This window comes from Mobula hypostoma, chromosome 3, assembly GCF_963921235.1.
Source record: "Mobula hypostoma chromosome 3, sMobHyp1.1, whole genome shotgun sequence".
NCBI classification, from domain to species: domain Eukaryota; kingdom Metazoa; phylum Chordata; class Chondrichthyes; order Myliobatiformes; family Myliobatidae; genus Mobula; species Mobula hypostoma.
Window position 1 is genome coordinate 48,672,038 of NC_086099.1, and position 13,298 is coordinate 48,685,335.

The 13,298-nt window shown below is 44.2% G+C and overlaps 1 protein-coding gene across 2 annotated transcripts in view; it reads left to right on the plus strand.

Moving 5' to 3' along the window:
* The first annotated feature begins 11,437 nt into the window (after positions 1-11,437).
* The window catches only part of rnf180a (ring finger protein 180a), a 200,931-nt gene continuing 199,070 nt past the window's right edge, over positions 11,438-13,298 (plus strand). For both annotated transcript variants that reach the window (XM_063042999.1, XM_063043000.1), the window contains exon 1: positions 11,438-11,589. The gene's annotated coding sequence lies outside the window, so the exon portion shown is untranslated. The remainder of the gene's footprint in view (positions 11,590-13,298) is intronic.

Genomic DNA, 13,298 nt, shown 5'->3' on the forward strand with positions numbered 1-13,298 from the left:
TAACATAGAGAGGCTTTGAGGAAAGAGAAGCAGAATAAATGGTGTAAAGACAGTAAGGTAGAAGGGCTGAAATGTGTGTACCTCAATACAAGAAGCATCAGGAACAAAGATGATGAACTGAGAGCTTGGATACATACATGGAATTATGATATAGTGGCCATTACAGAGACTTGGCTGGCACCAGGGCAGGAATGGATTCTCAATATTCTTGGATTTCAGTGCTTTAAAAGGGATAGAGAGGGGGGAAAAGGGGAGGAGGGGTGGCATTACTGGTCAGGGATACTATTACAGCTACAGAAAGGGTGAGTAATGTAGCAGGATCCTCTTTTGAGTCAATATGGGTGGAAGTCAGGAACAGGAAGGGAGCAGTTACTCTACTGGGGGTATTCTATAAGCCCCCTGGTAGCAGCAGAGATACAGAGGAGCAGATTGGGAGGCAGATTTTGGAAAGGTGCAAAAATAACGGAGTTGTTATCGGTGACTTTAACTTCCCTAATATTGATTGGCACCTGATTAGTTCCAAGGGTTTAGATGGGGCAGAGTTTGTGTGTCCAAGATGGATTCCTGTCACAGTATGTGGACAGGCCGACCAGGGGGAATGCCATACTAGATCTAGTATTAGGTAATGAACCGGGTCAGGTCACAGATCTGTGGGTGAGCATCTGGGGGACAGTGAACACCGCTCACTGGCCTTAATAATTATCATGGAAAAGGATAGAATCAAAGGACAGGAAAATTTTTAATTGGGGAAAGGCAAATTATGAGGCTATAAGGCTAGAACTTGCGGGTGTGAATTGGGATGATGTTTTTGCAGGTAAATGTACTATGGACATGTGGTCGATGTTTAGAGATCTCTTGCAGGATGTAAGGGATAAATTTGTCCCGGTGAGGAAGATAAAGACTAGTAGGGTGAAGGAACCATGGGTGACAAGTGAGGTGGAAAATCTAGTCAGGTGGAAGAAGGCAGCATACATGAGGTTTAGGAAGCAAGGATCAGATGGATCTATTGAGGAATATAGGGAAGCAAGAAAGGAGCTTAAGAAGGGGCTGAGAAGAGCAAGAAGGGGGCATGAGAAGGCCTTGGCGAGTAGGGTAAAGGAAACCCCAAGGCATTCTTCAATTATGTGAAGATAAAAAGGATGAGAGGAGTGAAGGTAGGACTGATTAGAGATAAAGGTGGGAAGATGTGCCTGGAGGCTGTGGAAGTGAGCGAGGTCCTCAATGAATACTTTTCTTCGGTATTCACCAATGAGAGGGAACTTGATGATGGTGAGGACAATATGAGTGAGGTTGATGTTCTGGAGCATGTTGATATTAAGGGAGAGGAGGTGTTGGAGTTGTTAAAATACATTAGGACAGATAAGTCCCCGGGGCCTGATAGAATATTCCCCAGGCTGCTCCACAAGGCGAGAGAAGAGATTGCTGAGCCTCTGGCTAGGATCTTTATGTCCTCGTTGTCCACGGGAATGGTATCGGAGGATTGGAGGGAGGCGAATGTTGTTCCCTTGTTCAAAAAAGGTAGTAGGGATAGTCTGGGTAATTATAGACCAGTGAGCCTTACGTCTGTGGTGGGAAAGCTGTTGGAAAAGATTCTTAGAGATAAGATCTATAGGCATTTAGAGAATCATGGTCTGATCAAGGACAGTCAGCATAGCTTTGTGAAGGGCAGATCGTGTCTAACAAGCCTGATAGAGTTCTTTGAGGAGGTGACCAGGCATATAGATGAGGGTAGTGCAGTGGATGTGATCTATATGGATTTTAGTAAGGCATTTGACAAGGTTCCTCATGGTAGGCTTATTCAGAAAGTCAGAAGGCATGGGATCCAGGGAAGTTTGGCCAGGTGGATTCAGAATCTGCTTGCCTGCAGAAGGCAGAGGGTGGTGGTGGAGGGAGTACATTCAGATTGGAGGATTGTGACTAGTGGTGTCCCACAAGGATCTGTTCTGGGACCTCTACTTTTCGTGATTTTTATTAACGACCTGGATGTGGGGGTAGAAGGGTGGGTTGGCAAGTTTGCAAACGACACAAAGGTTGGTGGTGTTGTAGATAGTGTAGAGGATTGTCAAAGATTGCAGAGAGACATTGATAGGATGCAGAAGTGGGCTGAGAAGTGGCAGATGGAGTTCAACCTGGAGAAGTGTGAGGTGGTACACTTTGGAAGGACAAACTCCAAGGCAGAGTACAAAGTAAATGGCAGGATACTTGGTAGTGTGGAGGGGCAGAGGGATCTCTGGGTACATGTCCACAGATCTCTGAAAGTTGCCTCACAGGTGGATAGGGTAGTTAAGAAAGCTTATGGGGTGTTAGCTTTCATAAGTCGAGGGATAGAGTTTGAGTCGTGATGTAATGATGCAGCTCTATAAAACTCTGGTTAGGCCACACTTGGAGTACTGTGTCCAGTTCTGGTCACCTCACTATAGGAAGGATGTGGAAGCATTGGAAAGGGTACAGAGGAGATTTACCAGGATGCTGCCTGGTTTAGAAAGTGTGCATTATGATCAGAGATTAAGGGAGCTAGGGCTTCTCTCTTTGGAGAGAAGGAGGATGAGAGGAGACATGATAGAGGTGTACAAGATTATAAGAGGAATAGGTAGAGTGGATAGCCAGCGCCTCTTCCCCAGGGCACCACTGCTCAATACAAAAGGACATGGCTTTAAGGTAAGGGGTGGGAAGTTCAAGGGGGATATTAGAGGAAGGTTTTTTACTCAGTGGTTGGTGTGTGGAATGCACTGCCTGAGTCAGTGGTGGAGGCAGATACGATAGTGAAGTTTAAGAGACTACTAGACAGGTATATGGAGGAATCTAAGGTGTGGGCTTATATGGGGGGCAGGGTTTGAGGGTTGGCACAACATTGTGGGCCAAAGGGCCTGTACTGTGCTGTACTATTCTATGTTCTATGTCTCTGGGCTCCTGCCCCTGTGCCCCGTCCAGGGCTCTGGGCTCCTGCACCTGTGCCTGGTGCTGGGGTTCCCTCATCCTGTCCAAGGCATGTCCATGAGCCTCGCCCGAGAATAGACCCAGGTTCTGGGTCCCTGTCCTGTCTCTGGCTCGGAGTCTAAGCCCAGGCTCCTAGTTCCCAGTTCCTAGCCCTGGTCCTGCTTGCCTAGCCAATGTCCTAGCCCAAGTCTGTGTTCTCGTCCCAGCTCCTAGTCTGCATCCAGTCATGTCCCTAACTCTAGTCTCTAGTCAAGTCCTGTTCCTAGTACTTCAGTGTGGGTGTCTTGCATTTGGGTCCACTCCTAGTGCCCCCCCCCCCGCCATGACAGACGGCTGTCAGAGGTTACAGCGGGACATCGATAGGATGCAAAACTGGGCTGAGAAGTAGCAGGTGGAGTTCAACCCAGACAAGTGTGAGGTGGTTCATTTTGGTAGGTCAAATATGATGACAGAATATAGCATAAATGTAAAGACTCTTGGCAGTGTGGAGGATCAGAGGGATCTTGGGGTCTGAGTCCATAGGACACTCAAAGCTGCTGTGCAGGTTGACTCTGGTTTAGAAGGCACACGGTGCATTGGCCTACATCAACCGTAGTATTGAGTTTAAGAGCCGAGAGATAATGTTGCAGCTATATAGGACCCTGGTTAGATTCTACTTGGAGTACTGTGCTCAGTTCTGGTTGCCTCACTACAGGAAGGACGTGGAAACCATAGAAAGGGTGCAGAGGAGATTTATAAGGATGTTGCTTGGATTGGGGAGCATGCCTTATGAGAATAGGTTGAATGAACTTGGCCTTTTCGCCTTGGAGCAACGGAGGATGAGAGGTGACCTGATAGAGGTGTACAAGATGATGAGAAGCATTGATTGTGTGGATAGTCAGAGGCTTTTTCCCAGGGCTGAAATTGTTAGCACGAGGGCATAATTTTACGGTGCTTGGAAGTAGGTACAGAGGAGATGTCAGGGGTAAGTTTTTTTATGCAGAGTGGTGAGTGCGTGGAATGGGCTGCTGGCGGCGGTGGTGGAGGTAGGAATGATAGGGTCTTTTAAGAGACTCCTGGATAGGTACATGGAGCTCAGAAAAATAGAGGGCTATGGGTAAGCCTAGGTAATTTCTAAAGTAAGGACATGTCCAACATAACTTTGTGGGCTGAAGGGTCTGTATTGTGTTGTAGGGTTTCTGTTTCTATGTTCCATGTTTCCTATGTTCTACATTTCTATAAAAGCATGGATGAAATGCCAAGGCTTTATAAAGCATTGGTCAAGCCGCTCTTGGTGTATTCTGAGCAGTGTCTGAGAAAATGCGTGCTGGATTGGAAAGCGACCAGGGAAGATTCACGAGAATGATCCCGGGAATGTGAGGGTTAAGATTTGAGGAGCATTTGATCACTCTGGGCCTGTAGTTAAGTTTAGAACAATAAGGGGAATCTCATTGAAACCCATCAAATATTGAAAGACCTACAAAAGAGTGGACATGGAGAGGATTTTTCATATAGTGCTGGAGTCTAGGACCAAAAGCCACAGCCTCAGAATAGAAAGATGTCTTTAGAACAGATGAGGAAAATTCATTTAGTCAGAGGGTGTTGATTCTATGGAATTCATTGCCACAGATGCCTGTGGAATCCAAGTCATTGGGTATATTTGAAGCAGATGTTGATTGGTTCTTGATCAGTAAAAGTGTCAAGAATTATGGGGTTGAGAGTAAAAATAAAATCATCCAGAATGGTGTGGTCTTTCATTGATCCTATCATGGTTATTATTCTATTACAGGTTTATTGAGTATGCCCACAAGAAAATGACTCAGGGTTGTATATGGTAACATGGTATATATCTTCCCATTCCATTCCTGTTCATTTTCTCATTAGTGTCACACAATACTGCAACATGCTTTCACTGATGGTGTGGATGTCCATCTGCTTGACAGAGAAGGAGCGACCAATAAACATATGTATGAGTCACACCCAACACTATCTCGCGTGGAGATAGGCTGATTACATGGTTTAGAGTGCAGGGTATCGCTACGGAAGTGCCTTTGACCACAATAATCTCATTTCCTTGCAAAATTTAACCATCCTGTTTTTCATTCTGTCATTCAGTTGAGTCCATTCTGTCACTCAACTGCTCCAGTCGATTGTGGGTGGCATAGGCAAGAGAAGTGATGTTTACACTGTAAAGCTTTCAACAGTTCCAGCATCAACTTGTTTGGAAGGTGTAGGCAGCTGTTATTTGACATCTTCTTGGGGATTCCAAAACTAGGAATAATTCCTATAATTAAAAACTTAGCAACAGCTACAACATCATTTTTGAGTTGGGTAGGCTTTTACCACGAGAAAATAATATACAGTAACCAGCCCATAATTATAGCCCATACATTTAGGTGACTGTATAAACTCCATTTGGAGATATACAAAGGGCTCAGCAGTGGCAGACACCAGTGATGTCTTTCCTCAATTGTGCATTTTTGCAGATGATACAATTTGCTGATACTATTCCTGCTATAGTTGAGGAACCCAAGACGTATTGCTTATCCTCAATTGTACTCATCCCCTTTTACTGACATGCATCAAACTGTGTATAATGTAGGTAAGCCGGGCAAAAAGAGGAGAGCAAAAGAATAACCAGTGGGTTGCGAATAGAGCCGTTGGGAGTCTTGCACACTGTGTTTTAGTCCGTAGAATATTTTCACCCTCTCATACATCACACTGTAATTTTACAAGTTCATCAATAGAATTTTGGAATGGATTGGCTGCCTTGATGCATTGTGCTTATGAGAATCCACTGCTGCCTTGGCAGTGGAATCAGCCCATTTATTACCTTTAGACACTTTGTCATTTCCAAGAGCATGAGCCATACATTTAATGACAGAAACTGCAGAAAGCAACTGAAAGGCATAAAAGAGATCGTCAATTAATTCATCATTCCATACCGGGGTTCCTGAAGAAGAACTCTCAGTCCTAAGGCATAATGTGAGTCTGTGTAAACATAGCACCAGCAATGAGGATGCAAGCCCTGGTCAGACAGACTGACAAATGTCAAATAGGGTGAACATACAGCATATCCACTTAGAACGTTCCATGTTTTAGATCGGAACAAAGACCAAGTCCAGGTTTTGACATGGAATAACCCTAAGATCGGGTTGTGGAAGAGAGGTGCCCTGGAATACTGCCTTGCAGGAGTGCAGCAGGATCCAGTATATGCAAGGATAACTGCCCCAGGGAAAACTGAAAGGATTCCTTTTGCACTGGTGTATATATAGCCTCTGGTGTCCTGGATAAAAGACGATAAACAATTGGTGCCACGTCTTACATTGGGCAGAATCTGAAAAAGTGGATCTGCATCAGGTGGTAACTTTTCACCAATTCCATTTGTCCACTGATTTCCATATCCTATATTCTCTTCCATGTGGCCTTCAGCTCCACCCTAATTCTCCTACACATTGGGGTTAATGTAGAATGGCCAATTCAGCTACCAAATACATTTTAAAAAATTTGGGCAAAAATCAGAAAACCAAGAAATCCAATGGTCATAAGGAGAATGTGTAAACTTCACATAGATTGCATGGGGGTGGTTGGGGGGGGGATGTGTCAGGGTTAAATTTAGGATGACAAAGCAGTGAAACAGCAGCACTACCTGCTGTTTCACCCTTTCTGCCATTAAGCAACATTAAAAGGCATTTTACAATCATCAGCTAATATACCAACAAATCTTTGGGATGCAAGAAGAATCCTGAGCAGCTGAGGTAAACCCACAGTCACAGAGAGAACATGCAAGTTTTTTGTGGACAACACCCAACGACAGGATAAGACCAGGAACCTGGATCAGTGAAACAGCAGCATCAACTGCGATCCCACTATGTTAATAAAAAATAAAAATACATAAAATTAATTAATTAAACCATAATGGATTGAAATAAATAGGCATAAAATATTGAAATGAACTGAATATAAATAAAGTAACCTACAATTTCTTGGCCAATCCTCATCACAAGAATTCCCATTAAGATGAATCGGAACTCTCATTTGGGCTGGTGTAGATTGAAAATATGAACTCCCAAAATAAATGCCAGGTAAAAATTATGCCCCAAGCTCTATAGTTAAACTTTGCTTTTAGAATGGACTAACATACTCGCAGATTGCTCAACCTGCCTCAAACCTATGTAAATCCAGTATTTACATACCTGGGGTGGTTGAGGTAGCTATGTGATGGATATTCATTGTCCTAGGCCAGGGGGCCTTTCTTTTCTTACAAACACAGCTTTCGAAACACTAGCAGCTGACATTTCTAAAGATCAAGGTGTTGTTTCTGAGTAAGTTAAACTTTCAACTAATATTCTTTCTTTAGCTTCTTGTTGCAAACAGGAGCCAGTTTTCAGTTCTTAATGTAACTGGCAAGCATAAATCGGCTTGAAGTTAAAAGGACAATTTTGCAAACAATCACAGTCCATATTGCAGAATTGCTGGCCCACAGCACTGGGCTTATTGCTCAAGAGGTGCAATATAAGACAAAGGATTATTTATGCAAAAACCAGGAATTCTGCAGATGCTGGAAATTCAAGCAACACACGTCAAAGTTGCTGGTGAACGCAGAAGGCCAGGCAGCATCTCTAGGAAGAGGTACAGTCGACATTTCTGGCTGAGACCCTTCGTCAGGACTAACTGAAAGAAGAGCTAGTAAGATTTTTGATGCCTGGCCTACTGCGTTCACCAGCAACTTTGTGTTGCAAAGGGTTATTTAATTGGGTTTGTTTCAAATTAGACAACACTGGCTAAGTTATTTAGTTCAAGGAAACTTGCAGGCCAAATGTAAAATATCGACCTATGTTCATGACACTTCTCACGCTCTTAAACTTTTCGATGATTTTAAGTTCCCTGGCCCCCACCACTTTATTTTCACCATGGATGTCCAGTCCTTATATACTTCCATCCCCCATCAGGAAGGTCTCAAAGCTCTACGCTTCTTTTTGGATTCCAGACCTAATCAGTTCCCCTCTACCACCACTCTGCTCTGTCTAGCGGAATTAGTCCTTACTCTTAATAATTTCTCCTTTTGCTCCTCCCATTTCCTCCACACTAAAGGTGTAGGTATGGGTCCTAGCTATGCCTGCCTTTTTGTTGGGTTTGTGGAACAATCTATGTTCCGTGCCTATTCTGGTATCTGTCCCCCACTTTTCCTTCGCTATATCGACGACTGCATTGGCGCTGCTTCCTGCACGCATGCAGAACTCGTTGACTTTATTAACTTTGCCTCCAACTTTCACCCTGCCCTCAAGTTTACCTGGTCTATTTCCGACACCTCCCTCCCCTTTCTAGATCTTTCTGTCTCTGTCTCTGGAGACAGCTTATCCACTGATGTCTACTATAAGCCTACTGACTCTCACAGCTATCTGGACTATTCCTCTTCTCACCCTGTCTCTTGCAAAAATGCCATCCCCTTCTCGCAATTCCTCCGTCTCCGCCGCATCTGCTCTCAGGATGAGGCTTTTCATTCTAGGACGAGGGAGATGTCTTCATTTTTTAAAGAAAGGGGCTTCCCTTCCTCCACTACCAACTCTGCTCTTAAACGCATCTCCTCCATTTCACGTACATCTGCTCTCACTCCATCCTCCCACCACCCCACTAGGAATAGGGTTCCCTTGGTCCTCACCTACCACCCCACCAGCCTCCGGGTCCAACATATTATTCTCCGTAACTTCCGCCACCTCCAACGGGATCCCACCACTAAGCACATCTTCCCCCCCCCTCTCTGCATTCCGCAGGGATCGCTCCCTACACAACTCCCTTGTCCATTCGTCCCCCCCATCCCTCCCCACTGATCTCCCTCCTGGCACTTATCCGTGTAAGCGGAACAAGTGCTACACATGCCCTTACACTTCCTCCCTTACCACCATTCAGGGCCCCAAACAGTCCTTCCAGGTGAGGCATCACTTCACCTGTGAGTCGACTGGGGTGATATACTGCGTCCGGTGCTCCCGATGTGGCCTTTTATATATTGGTGAGACCCGACGCAGACTGGGAGACCGCTTTGCTGAACATCTACGCTCTGTCCGCCAGAGAAAGCAGGATCTCCCAGTGGCCACACATTTTAATTCCACATCCCATTCCCATTCTGACATGTCTATCCACGGCCTCCTCTACTGTAAAGATGAAGCCACACTCAGGTTGGAGGAACAACACCTTATATTCCGTCTGGGTAGCCTCCAACCTGATGGCATGAACATTGACTTCTCTAACTTCCGCTAGGCCCCACCTCCCCCTCGTACCCCAGCTGTTACTCATTTTTATGCACACATTCTTTCTCTCACTCTCCTTTTTCTCCCTCTGTCCCTCTGAATATACCTCTTGCCCATCCTCTGGGTCACCCCCCCACCCCCCCCATCTTTCTCCCTAGGCCTCCTGTCCCATGATCCTCTTGTATCCCCTTTTGCCTATCACCTGTCCAGCTCTCGGCTCTATCCCTCCCCCTCCTGTCTTCTCCTATCATTTTGCATCTCCCCCTCCCCCTCCAGCTTTCAAATCCCTTACTCACTCTTCCTTCAGTTAGTCCTGACGAAGGGTCTCGGCCTGAAACGTCGACTGCGCCTCTTCCTATAGATGCTGCTTGGCCTGCTGCGTTCACCAGCAACTTTGATGTATGTTGTAAAATATCATGTCGCATATCAAATAGCTGATCTGTCAATGGTTGGAAGGTTTGTACATTCAGTCAGCTTCACAGCATTAATTATGGGAATCTGGAATAGCCTAATTAGCTCTTAGGCTATTTGTGTTCAAATATATCTGAAAGAATATCCTGTGTGAAGACAGTTATGGCTCTTTAGGAATGGTGAAAAACATCAAAAGCATACAGAAACATGAGGTGAACGAGAATCCATTCATTTGCCTTCAATTTCAGCGTCAGTTGACTGGTCTTTTATGTCTTTTTAGTTTATTGAAATTGTGACTGTGTTTTGGAAATACTTTGTTTCAGAAATGGTTCGTAATATGGAAATCATTTATAAGATAGAAATTTTCTGTGAGTTTTAAATATGTTTTAAGAATGTTATTTGGATCTAAATGTGAAAATAAATGAACTGTGTTTAAACTACTTTGTTAGCTGGAAGGATATTCTCTTAGGTGGGGGTGGGCATAGCTCAAATAGTGGGTATTGGCAGGTAAACTTGCCATGGAGGATAAACAGGAAAGTGAACTAGTCTTTGAAGATTGGGTAGTTACAGTATCACTTCCCTTTAGGTGAGGGTACCCATGACTATCTATATCAGATGGTGCTTGAGGTCTTTGTTTGAATTTAGAACTTTGCAGTCAGGAAACCCAATGCCAGGTGAGTGCTGCCAGCTTGTGGGTTTAGAATTCCATTCTGATCTGTTATCATATATTTGGTGATTGCACATTCTCCACATGACCATTTGTCATTTTGCTAATTGCTTTGGTTTCCTCTCGCATCCCAATGTACACTGTTATGGTAATTGGATGCCATAAGTTATCCCTTCATGGGTAAGTGGCAAGTGGATCAAAGGGTTAATGGTCACTTGGGAAGTGATAAGCTGGAGTCATCCGGGGAAATAAGGGAAAATAGGACTGATGGATTTTCTTTGCTAGGAGAATGGTGTGCTTTTGGATTGTAATCAGTAAATAAACTGAATGTCAGAGGTTTCAAGGCAAAAAGAAAAATTTAGCTCAATATTTTTATATGCAGTCAATGTCTCATACATATTCTGCTCTGAAAAGTTATTTAAAAAAATCACAAAACAATGGCCACCTTTAAGTTCAAAGTAAATTTATTATCCAAGTACAAGAATGTCACCATATACAACCCTGAGATTCATTTTCTTGTGGGCATACTCAGTAAATCCTAGAACCATAATAGAATTAAGGAAAGACTACACCCAACAGGACGGACAAACAACCAGAGTGCAAATGGCAACAAACTGCAAGCACAAAGAGAATAATAAATATTAAGAACAAGAGACCTTGAAAGTGAGTGGAAAAAACTCAATAATGGGGCAAGTGAAGTTGAATGAAGTTATCCCCACTGGTTTATGAGCCTGATGGTTGAGGGGTAATAACCGTTCCTGAACTTAGTAGTGTAAAGCCTGAGGCTTCTATACCGTCTTTCCGATGGCAGCAGCGAGAAGAGAACATGACCTAGGACGGTGGGTGCCCCTGAGACGGATATAGTTTATTGCAACAGGAAACTTTTGAGGAATTATTCGAAGCAAAAGATGAGCATATGTTTGTGAAAAAGAATGATGAGAAGTTAAGAAATGCTTGAGCAGAGATGCAGTAAACGTATGTCAGCATTTGTACTGAAAATATTTGTGATGCAAGAACTTTTGTATTAATCGCAGTTTTCCAAAAAGCAAAAAAGAAATGATTTCACACTACTGAAATTAAAAAAAAAAATCTCTTCCTATGTTCCAATGCAATCCAAAGGTTTTTTAAAAAAAATAAATTCACATTATTTTACTGGGTGGAAATGCCAAAAATGTGGTAAGAACGAGAGCTCAGATTCAGGGATGCTTGCTCTGAACAGTGAAGGAGAGGAGAGAAGGAAGTAGAGGTGAAAAAGCTGAAAGGGAAGGAAAGTGAAAACAGCGAAAGGAAGCCAGAGTCGAAGGCGAGGGGAACGCGGGCTCGGGAAACAGGAACCGGAGCTGGACGGTGAGAGGTGTCGGGGTTCGGGAAACGGGAGTCGGAGCGGACGGCGAAAACTGTCGGGCCTTGGGAAAGGGATGCGGACTACGAGGGGTGACGGGGATCGGCGAATGGGAGCCGGGCAACGATGGGTGACGGGGCTCGGGGAATCGGAGCGGGTGCCGGGCGACGAATGGAGCCCGGACTCGGGGCCGCAGACTGTTGATAAGAGGACGGGCCCGAGTGTGGGGAGCGGCTCTGAGCACGGGGATTCCGGGCCCAGTGCGCTGCCCGGTTTCGGAAGCACCACTGTTGCTGACAAGCGAGGGTGTGAGAAGAGCACTGCCCCACTGTCACCCTGTGTGTGTGTGTGTGTGTACCCTCTGCCAAAAACCTGACGGAAGGTGAATGCTGTACACCTGTTATTCTATTACTGTCCTTTCTTCCGGAGGAACATATTTACATTTCCTTGACCTACTTTTGGTCAGCTGTCTTGATAACCCGTGATATGATTTACATTTTGCTAGAGAGCGATGCTCTGGAGTAATTTCATATTTCTTGTAATAGCGTGGTTCAAACGCAGCAAGATGTCATGGTTCCCCACTTACCCATGGATTAACAGACATCCCACCCTGCAGAAACTCATTTCAGGGAGGTAGCATCACCCCCCACGCCCCCTGGACGACCTCCAAGGGTGTATGTATACAGGACATTTGATTATGAAAGAAAACAACAATCTATGCGATCACGTATTGACACTATATATATATATATATATACACACACATACACATATACATACATACACACACACACATTTTTTATATATATATACACACAGACACACACGTATTTCTTGAGTATTTTGTTGGCAGTCTCGATGCTAATATTTAAATGCTAATGCAAATAGCTTTCCTATTTCTTTTGCAAACTTTCCTTGTATTGTGATGTGGCTGGCTTGGCAGATTTGAGCATTTTGCCGGAAGTCTCAACTTCATAGTCTGTGCCAATGAATTTGTTAATTTTGCAAGATATCAGATTCACAAAATTCACAATTGTATATATTATCATGGAGTCTTTTTTTTATTCTATTACAACTTTAAGCAAGTCTACAGGGAGTTTGGCTTCATCACATAGGACATCAATAGAGTAGCTCCTTAGCAGCTAGCCAGCTACTTTAAATAACGTTAGCTATGCTAATGAACGAATGACATCTGTTAAACTCACCTCAACATGTCTTTTGCAGTCATTTAACCCACCATGGGCAATAGAAAAGTCATTGTTGCAAGCAGTGCAGCGAGCAACACTCATTATTTTGACCCCTATTAGGCAGGGGTACACTTTAGTGTAGTCTGGGGTGAAGTACGTTTTATATTTTTTTGGAACACTTTGCCATGGTGCTGCAGGACACTAAACTGAACTGATGGACAATGAAAGAGAGAGAGGGAGGTCAACTGTAAAGCCCGCCCACTGAGAAAACTGATTGGTCTCTCTTTGTGCTAAGTAGACCTATCAGGATTCCCCCTCTCCCCTCTCCCCCTAAAAAATCGGTTTCCGGGATATTGTATATAATTTGTGGGCGTCAGGGTTCCGCTATGGATGTGCGGGAGACTCCCAAAACTTCCGGGAGAGGTGGGATGTCTGGATTAATATGTAATAAGTTGCTCTACTTAACATAAGAACATACGACATAGAAGTAGAATCAGGCCATTCGGCTTATCATGTCTGCTCTACTA